Source organism: Salmo trutta, chromosome 21 (assembly GCF_901001165.1).
Source record: "Salmo trutta chromosome 21, fSalTru1.1, whole genome shotgun sequence".
In the NCBI taxonomy this organism is placed as follows: Eukaryota; Metazoa; Chordata; class Actinopteri; order Salmoniformes; family Salmonidae; genus Salmo; species Salmo trutta.
The window spans coordinates 10,051,987-10,060,403 of NC_042977.1; positions in this window are offsets into that span (position 1 = coordinate 10,051,987).

The following is an 8,417-nucleotide window of genomic DNA, read 5'->3' on the forward strand; positions in this document are numbered from 1 at the left end:
GCAACAGCTAGCGCTGTCATCTCTCTACCTGGGCGGAGCTCTCCATAAGGCAAATAAATTACGGTTGACTCTTCCCATCCGCTCCACCCTGAATTCCAGCTCCTTCCCTCTGGACGCAGGTACAGACTACCTAAGGTTAAAAAAAATAGGGCCAAGTTCTCTTTTTTTCCAAATGCAATTCTGAAACTTAACAAATGTTGGACTAGTTGCACTTAGCACTTGCACTATGAAATTGCACTTACCCCGCCTATTTGTTTGTAAATATCCATCGCTATTTATTTTACATTTTTAGATGTTATATGTTTTATGACTGCTGCAAGATGAATTGCCTCTGAGGACATTGGAGTTTTTCTGAATCTGAACTCTCGCTTTGATCTCAAAACAAGCGCATCAACTCATGACCGCTCAGGCTGTAAACAGAGTCCAGTTCAAAGTGAATGGCACAGATCCATAAATGGCAATGGTCTATTTCCGTATAGCCCTACTGCAGCTCTGATTGGTTATGCCGCACCTCTGTGTAGAGTACGGGCTGAGTCGTGGGTGTCAATGCAATAGAATCCTACTCTGATCCGTTCTGCCTGCAATAAAATATCTTGCATAGTGAGTTTTGCATACTAAGTCTTGCGTAGTTCGTTTTATGTTGGTATGTGGCATTGAAAATTGCTAATATTGCATTGATTCGATCACAATTCCCACAGTAAAGGGAAATGTTGATAATACTTCTCTGTGATATATCTTCTATGTGGGCAGCCCCAAGGGAGCTGCGCACCCGCTCACACCCGCAGCTTAGTGGGAACATTGCTTACCACTCATCCTTCTCTCTGTCTGGCTTACACACAGTGGTGTAGTCATGCTTTGTGTCAGAGGCGCTTGACTCTTGAGGCTGTTCGATACCTATCACTTTAAGAACATGATGCCCTTGGTGCCCACACAGTGTGGCATGATTTGACTCTTGAGGGTGTTCGATACTTATCACTGTAAGAGCAAGAACGATGCCATATTGCCTTTGATGCCCACACAGTGTGGCCTGGCTTGACTTGCTGACACTTTTTTTGTCCAATCTGTTGGCCGCATATATATTCCGTTGATGATTTAGGCTTGAATCCCTCTCCTCTTGCTATCATTACGGAGACACTTAATTTGCCCAACCGTTCAGACGAATATGTCGGACCAGTCAGATGAAACCATGACTTCGAGGCCCTACCGAGCGACATGATTGAATTTGTGTATTCCATTCCTGGCACCTGTGTTCTTCAGCTCTCTCCACCACCTTGAAAAGGTGAGAAAGCAAAAAAAAATACAGTCTTTAATGAGAGAGAGAGAGAGAGAGAGAGAGAGAGAGAGATAAAAGGAAAGGGGAAACTAAATAGAGACTTTCATGGACATCTGGTGTTTCTTTGTGATGGTGTATGCTACTCGACTCCCGAGGGTGCATCCTTTGATATTGTTGTGCTCTTTTTTTCAACTTCTGTTTGGAAACCTGTAACCAAAGGTGATATAATTTGAGAAAAATGACAGCGAACTCGAAATAGGGCTTTGAAATTACATGGTATTGTCAAAAGGACGTACTATATTCTGTACTTTGCCAATATCACAGTGTACCTGCCACAATGTGTTCTCGTCGTAATAGGCTTTTGAATGTCAGATCACTCCAAGTCAATCACTCTTATTTGGAAAAGGCTGTCATTGGAAAATCCATGCTGTGTTAAAAGTCATCCAACATTATGAACCTCCTCCCCTTTACAGGTGGGGTCACTGCTCCTCAATTGGTGAATAATCAGGACGATTATGTTTATGTTTAACGCTTGTAATTAGAGTTTATATACACACATTTTTCAATTGTAGATACAGGTCTGACAGGAGAGTGACTCCATTACAGACATTAGATTTAACAAATGCTTACTATAACAGAGTGCTTATTTGAGCAATGGCATTAGGATTGAACCTTCGTTTAGGATTCTCAACTGGTGGGTCGCGACCCAAATTGAGGTTTTGAAAGGTCGCGAGTGTCTAGCTTTTTTATTATTATTTTCAAATAAAAAAAATACTCTGGTCTGAACTTAAATGACTTATACCAGGTAGAAAGTGTGTAGAAATGATGATGAACCTATAAGGGAAACTTCACCACTGGACTCTATCTGGTGTGTTGTTTCCAGTGTCCCTAGATAATAATGAATTATGAAAGGGTGTTTCAGACATAATTATGCACTATAGCTGTATTTTTTTGGGGGGGGGGGGAGAAGGGAGAATGACGTCATCGGTTGATTGAGCTTGCAGTCTGATCTAAAAATGATTGGAGTCATGTTTTGTAGCAATTATTGTGGCCTTTGTGTTTTGCCGACTGCAAGACATCGTGTCCTTTTTCAATAGAGCAATTGGACTTGTCTCAACAATGTTCGTATATGCCAGGACTATGCAGTACAGTTGAAGTCGGAAGTTTACATACACCTTAGCCAACTACATTAAACTCAGTTATTCACAATTCCTGACATTTAATCCTAGTAAAAATTCCCTGTCTTAGGTTAGTTAGGCTCACCACTATATTTTAAGAACGTGAAATGTCAGAATAATAGTAGAGAGAATGATTTATTTCAGCTTTTATTTCTTTCATCACATCCCCAGTGGGTCAGAAGCTTACATACACTCAATTAGTATTTGGTAGCATTGCCTTAAATTGTTTAACTTGGGTCAAACTTTTCGGGTAGCCTTCCACAAGCTTCCCACAATAAGTTGGGTGAATTTTGGCCCATTCCTCCTGACAGAGCTGGTGTAACTGAGTCAGGTTTGTATGCCACTTTGCTCGCACACACTTTTTCAGTTCTGCCCACAACTTTTCTATGGGATTGAGGTCAGGGCTTTGTGACGGCCACTCCAATACCTTGACTTTGTTGTCCTTTAGCCATTTTGGCTGAACTTTGGAAGTATGCTTGAGGTCATTGTCCATTTGGAAGACCCATTTGTGAACAAGCTTGAACTTCCTGACTGATTTCTTGAGATGTTGCTTCAATATATTCACATAATTTTCCTACCTCATGATGCCATCTAGTTTGTGAAGTGCACCAGCCCCTCCTGCAGCAAAACACCCCCACAACATGATGCTGACACCCCTGTGCTTCACGGTTGGGATGGTGTTCTTCGGCTTGCAAGCCTCCCCCTTTTTCCTCCAAACATAACGATGGTCATTATGGCCAAACAGTTCTATTTTTGTTTCATCAGACCAGAGGACATTTCTCCAAAAAGTACGATCTTTGTCCCCATGTGCACTTGCAAACCGTAGTCTGGCTTTTTTTATGGCGGTTTTGGAGCTGAGCAGCCTTTCAGGTTATGTCAATATAGGACTCGTTTTACTGTGGATATATTTACTTTTGTACCTGTTTCCTCCAGCATCTTCACAGGGTCCTTTGCTGCTGTTCTGGGATTGATTTGCACTTTTTGCACCAAATTACTTTCATCTCTAGGAGACAGAACGCGTCTCCTTCCTGAGCGGTATGACGGCTGCGTGGTCCCATGTTTTTTATACTTGTGTACTATTGTTTGTACAGATGAACGTGGTACCTTCAGGCGTTTGGAAATTGCTCCCAAGGATGAACCAGACTTGTGGAGGTCTATCATTTTTTTTCTGAGGTCTTGGCTGATTTCTTTTGATTTTCCTATGATGTCAAGCAGAGGCACTGAGTTTGAAGGTAGGCCTTGAAATACATCCACAGGTACACCTCCAATTGACTCAAATGATTCAAATCATTTTCTGGAATTTTCCAAGCTGTTTAAAGGCACAGTCAACTTAGTGTATGTGAACTTCTGACCCCCTGGAATTGTGATACAGTGAATTATAAGTGAAGGAATCTGTCTGAAAACAATTGTTGGAAAAATTACTTGTGTCATGCACAAAGTAGATGTCCGAACCGACTTGCCAAAACTATAGTTTATTAACAAGAAATTTGTGGAGTGGTTGAAAAACAAGTTTTAATGACTCCAACCTAAGTGTATGTAAACTTCCGACTTCAACTGTATATCTTAGTTGACTCATTTTCCCTGGCTTTGTAAAGAGTACTGCCTGACGGGAGCCCTACTTCCTTGTTCCCCCCCCTTGAAGGCAGGCTTTTCAAAACGGAGGTCGGTACTAGTTTACAGGTTCACAGGCTTTTCAAAATGGGTGTGGTACTAGTTTACAGGTTTACAGGAGCTACAGTATGTTACCATGCACTGTCTATCCGATTGCTAAGTAATTACAATGGCTGCTCCTGATGATTCCTCTTTCCAAGAAGAGCTGGATGACAAAACATTTTCTGCTGTTCTTTTACATAGGAACATACAGACCTGTTTGTTTGAGCCAGAATATGCTGAAGAGGAGTTGAGACGGCGAGAAAAATAATTGCGAGACCAGCAAGCAGCAATGGCAGCCTAGACCAGCTGGACCAGGACTCAGGAGGGCAAATGACAAATTATTAAGTGTTTTGCTGTCGGTAGCTAACTAAGCAATATAAGCTATCTTTTTACACAAGGCATTGTTGTTCAATACAATTTGCTGATCGATTCGGCCATAACGGGGCTAGATTGCTACAAGGCATACATAAAAATTGTACTGTAGTCTAACATTAAAGCTAACTAGCCTAGCACGCCTTAATGCCTTTTTTGACATTGACATTTTTGAGAAATGTTTTGATGATAATGGTGGAGAGTAAAGGAATTACTTTGGCTTTATGACTCATATTAGTCTTGGAGTAACTATACCCATGTGTTGTAGGTAGCTAGCTAGCTAGCGTGTGTCTGTGAGATGTCTCGTAATCTACACCATGCTGCTACTCTAGGAATACAGACAGAACGCAATGATTACCCATGAATGTGTAATAGCGTATTTGGCTTTCTCTCACAGACAGTACCGCTTGGATACAAAGAAGTTGATGAAGACGAGATGTGAAAGGACCAATAACAATAATCTTCCCTTATATCACGGTGATTCCGAACACCTCACTGCACCACCCAAACACAACATATGCAACTTTTCCCGTTTGTGTTACAGCCTGAATTTAAAATTGATTAAATTGTGATTTTATGTCACTGATCTACACAGAATATCCCAAAATGTCAAAGTGGAATCAAGTTTTTAGAAATGTTTACAAGTTAATAAAAAATAGAAAGCTGACATGTCTTGAGTCAATAAGTGTCACGTCCTGACCAGTGAGAGAGGTAATTTGCCATAGTAGAGTGGTCAGGGCGTGGCAGGGGGATCTTGATTTTGTACTGCTCGTATTTAGCCTGCAAGACGTGACGGTTGTTTGTATTTGTTTATTATTTTGTTTAAGTGTTCCGATTTAAAATAAAGATGAACACTCACCACGCTGCACCTTGGTCTAATCCTTTGGACGATCGTTACAGAAGATCCCACCACCAAACGACCAAGCAGCGTGGGCCGATGGACTGGACATGGGATGACATCCTGGATGGCAAAGGATCCTGGACGTGGGAAGAGATCCAGGCCGGAAGGGATTGCCTTCCATGGGAACAGGTGGAAGCAGCGAGGGAGGTACAGCGACGTGACCAACAGGCAAGGCAACAACGGAGGCCCGAGAGGCAGTGGCAAAAACACTTTTTGGGGGGGGCACAAGGGTAGATTGGCAAAGGCGGGTTTAAGACCTGAGCCAACTCCCTGTGCTTACCGTGGGGAGCGAGTGACGGAGCAAGCACCATGTTATGCGGTGATACGCACTGTGTCGCCAGTGCGTACTCACAGCCCGGTGCACTCGGTGCAAGCTCCTCACCGTTGCCGTGCTAGAATTGGACGGCAGCCAGGAAGAAGTGCGCCGGCTCAGCGCATCTGGCATCCAGTGCGTCTCTACGGCCCAGGTTATCCTGCACCTGCTCTACGCACGGTACCCCTCATTCACCAGCACGGCCCAGTTCGTCCTGTACCAGCGCTCCGCCCTTGCCGGGCGATAGTCAACATCGAGCCAGGACGGGTTGTGCCAGCCCTAAGCGCCAGACCTCCAGTGCGCCTCCAAGGCCCAGTGTACCCTGTGCCTGCTTCGCGCACTCTCCCTCCAGTGTGCCACCATAGCCCAGTACGTCCTGTACCAGCGCTCCGCCCTTGGCAGGGTGACAGTCAACATCAAGCCAGGACGGGTTGTGCCAGCTCTAAGCGCCAGACCTCCAGTGCGCCTCCAAGGCCCAGTGTACCCTGTGCCTGCTTCGCGCACTCTCCCTCCAGTGCGCCACCATAGCCCAGTATGGCCGATGCCTGCTTTGAGCACACGGTCCTCAGTGCGTCTCCCCAGTCTGGTGAGACCGGTTCCAGTGATGATCAATGGTCCGAAGCCTCCAGTGATAATCCATGGCACGAAGCCTCCCATGATGATCCATGGCCCGGAGCCTGTAGTGATAATCCATGGCACGAAGCCTCCAGTGATGATCCATGGCCCGGAGCCTGTAGGGATGATCCATGGCACGAAGCCTCCAGTGATAATCCATGGCCCGGAGCCTGTAGGGATGATCCATGGCACAAAGCCTCCAGTGATGATCCATGGCGCGGAACCAGTAGTGATGATCCATGGCACGGAGCATGCAGCGAAGGTCCTCAGTCCGGAACCACAGGTCAGGGTTCCAGAAGCATCGGGATCTGCGTGCAGAACGGGGACTACGCCCGGAGCTGGAGCCACCTCCGTAGCTGGAGGATTGGCGGAGGGTCTGGGTGTGGCCACCCTCCCCTCCCTCCCTTTTTAGTTTAGGGTTGTTTTTGTGGGGTTTTGGTTTGGTGTGCAATCGGGGTCTGCACCTTCGGGGGGGGGGGGGGGGGGGGGGGGGGGGGGGGGGGGGGGGGTACTGTCACGTCCTGACCAGTGAGAGAGGTCATTTGCCATAGTAGAGTGGTCAGGGCGTGGCAGGGGGGTTTGTTTTGTAGGTATTTGGGGTTTTCTGTTTCTATGTGGGTTTGTTCTATTTATCATTTTCTATGTGTTGGTTTTCATGTTCGGCCGGGTATGGTTTCCAATCAGAGGCAAGTGTCTTTCGTTGTCTCTGATTGGAAGCCATACTTAGGCAGCCTGTTTTTCCTTTGGGGTTGTGGGTAGTTGTTTTCCGTTATAGTCTTTGTACCTGACGGGACTGTGTTGGTCGTTTTTGTTATTTTGTCAAGTGTCATCATTAAAATATTGAAAATGAGCACTATCCACGCTGCGTCTTGGTCTCCCTTTTACGACCCCTGTGACAATACATATTCAACCCTTTTGTTAATGCACGCCTAAATAAGTCCAGGAATAAAAATTTGCATAACAAGTCGCATAATAAGTTGCATAGACTCACTCTGTGTGCAGTAATAGTGTTTAACATGTTTTTTGAATGACTACCTTATCTCTGTACCCCACACATACAATTATCTGTAAGGTCCCTCAATTGAGAAGTGAATTTCAAACACAGATTCAACCACAAAGACCAGGGAGGGTTTCCAATGCCTCACGAAGAAGGGTACCTATTAGTAGATGGGAGAAAAAAGACATTGAATATCCCTTTGAGCATGGTAAAGTTATTAATTACACCCAGTCACCACAAAGACACAGGCATCCTTCCTAACTCAGTTGCTGGAGAGGAAGGAAACCGCTCTGGGATTTCACAATGAGGCCAATGGCGACTTTAAAACATTTACAAGTGCCTGTGATAGGAGAAAGAAAATGAGGATGACTAAACAACATTGTAGTTACTTCACAATACCAACCCAAATGACAGAGTAAAAAGAAGGAAGCCTGTACAGAATAAAAATATTAAAAAATAATGCAATAAGGCACTAAAGTAAAACTGCAAAGAATGTGGCAAATGAAATTAACTTTATGTCCTGAATACAACACATCACTAAGTACCACTCTTCATATTTTCAAACATGGTGATGGCTGCATCATGTTATGGGTGTGCTTGTCATCTGCAAAGACTAGGGTGTTTTTTTAGGATAAAAAAATGGACGAAATAGAGCTAAGCACAGGCATAATCCTAGAGGAAAACCTGGTTCAGTTTACTTTCCAACAGACACTGGGAGACAAATTCACCTTTCAGCAGGACAATAACCCAAAGCACATGACCAAATATACACTGGAGTTGCCTACCAAGACAATATTGAATGTTCTTGAGTGGCCTAGTTACAGTTTGACTTAAATCGGCTTGAAAATCAATTGCAAGACTTGAAAATGGGTGTCTAGCAATGATCAACAACCAACTTGACAGAGCTTGAAGAATTTTTTAAAGAATAATATGCAAATATTGTACAATCCAGGTGTGCAAAGCTCTTAGAGACTTACCCAGAAAGACTCACAGCTGTAATTGCTGCCAAAGGTGATTCTAACATGTATTGACACAGGGGGTTGAATAGTTATGTAAATGAGATATTTCTGTATTTCATTTTCCATACATTTGCATAAAATTCTAAAAACATATTT